Source organism: Nipponia nippon, unplaced genomic scaffold (assembly GCF_047370975.1).
Source record: "Nipponia nippon isolate SJK-2023a ecotype South Korea unplaced genomic scaffold, ASM4737097v1 scaffold_55, whole genome shotgun sequence".
NCBI lineage: Eukaryota > Metazoa > Chordata > Aves > Pelecaniformes > Threskiornithidae > Nipponia > Nipponia nippon.
Genome location: NW_028262375.1, coordinates 181,522 through 183,396, shown reverse-complemented (window position 1 = coordinate 183,396; position 1,875 = coordinate 181,522).

Below are 1,875 nucleotides of genomic sequence, written 5' to 3'. Positions count from 1 at the left end.
TCCCCCGTCCCCCTCCCCGCCCCCGTGTGACACTGGACCCCCCGGGAGGCGACGCGCTGGGGACCCCCAGCAATAAAACCTTCCGCCTCAGCCCGTGTGTGGCGACTCTACAGCCCCCAGCCCCTACGGCCCCTTGCCACGTCCCCTATAGCCCCCAGCCCCTACAGCTGCTCCCAGCCCCTATAGCCCAGCCCCAGCCCCTACAGCTGCTCCCCCAGCCCCTATAGCCCATCCCCAGCCCCTATAGCTGCTCCCAGCTCCTATAGCACCCCAGCCCCTATAGCCCATCCCCATCCCCTATAGCTGCTCCCCAGCCCCTATAGCCCATGCCCTATAACCCCAGCACCCAGCCCCTATAGCCCCCCAGCTCCTATAGCCCCAGCACCCATCCCCTATAGCCCCCCAGCCCCTATAGCCCCAGCACCCATCCCCTATAGCCCCCAGCCCCTATAGCCCCAGCACCCAGCCCCTATAGCCCCCCAGCCCCTATAGCCCCAGCACCCCGCCCCCATGGCCCCCCAGCCCCTATAACCCCAGCACCCAGCCCCTATAGCCCCCCAGCCCCTATAGCCCCAGCACCCAGCCCCTATAGCCCCCCAGCCCCTATAGCCCCAGCACCCAGCCCCTATAGCCCCCCAGCCCCTATAGCCCCAGCACCCAGCCCCTATAGCCCCCCAGCCCCTATAGCCCCAGCACCCAGCCCCTATAGCCCCCCAGCCCCTATAGCCCCAGCACCCAGCCCCTATGGCCCCCCAGCCCCTATAGCCCCAGCACCCAGCCCCTATGGCCCCCCCAGCCCCTATAGCCCCAGCACCCAGCCCCTATAGCCCCCCAGCCCCTATAGCCCCAGCACCCAGCCCCTATAGCCCCCCAGCCCCTATAGCCCCAGCACCCAGCCCCTATAGCCCCCCAGCCCCTATAGCCCCCCAGCCCCTATAGCCCCAGCACCCAGCCCCTATGGCCCCCCAGCCCCTATAGCCCCAGCACCCAGCCCCTATAGCCCCCCAGCCCCTATAGCCCCAGCACCCAGCCCCTATGGCCCCCCAGCCCCTATAGCCCCAGCACCCAGCCCCTATAGCCCCCCAGCCCCTATAGCCCCAGCACCCAGCCCCTATAGCCCCCCAGCCCCTATAGCCCCAGCATCCAGCCCCTATAGCCCCCCAGCCCCTATAGCCCCAGCACCCAGCCCCTATAGCCCCCCAGCCCCTATAGCCCCAGCACCCAGCCCCTATGGCCCCCCAGCCCCTATAGCCCCAGCACCCAGCCCCTATAGCCCCCCAGCCCCTATAGCCCCAGCACCCAGCCCCTATAGCCCCCCAGCCCCTATAGCCCCAGCACCCATCCCCTATAGCCCCCCAGCCCCTATAGCCCCCCAGCCCCTATAGCCCCAGCACCCAGCCCCTATGGCCCCCCAGCCCCTATAGCCCCAGCACCCAGCCCCTATAGCCCCCCAGCCCCTATAGCCCCAGCACCCAGCCCCTATGGCCCCCCAGCCCCTATAGCCCCAGCACCCAGCCCCTATAGCCCCCCAGCCCCTATAGCCCCAGCACCCAGCCCCTATGGCCCCCCAGCCCCTATAGCCCCAGCACCCAGCCCCTATAGCCCCCCAGCCCCTATAGCCCCAGCACCCAGCCCCTATAGCCCCCCAGCCCCTATAGCCCCAGCACCCAGCCCCTATGGCCCCCCAGCCCCTATAGCCCCAGCACCCAGCCCCTATAGCCCCCCAGCCCCTATAGCCCCAGCACCCAGCCCCTATAGCCCCCCAGCCCCTATAGCCCCAGCACCCAGCCCCTATAGCCCCCCAGCCCCTATAGCCCCCCAGCCCCTATAGCCCCCCAGCCCCTATAGCCCCAGCACCCAGCCCCTATGGCCCCC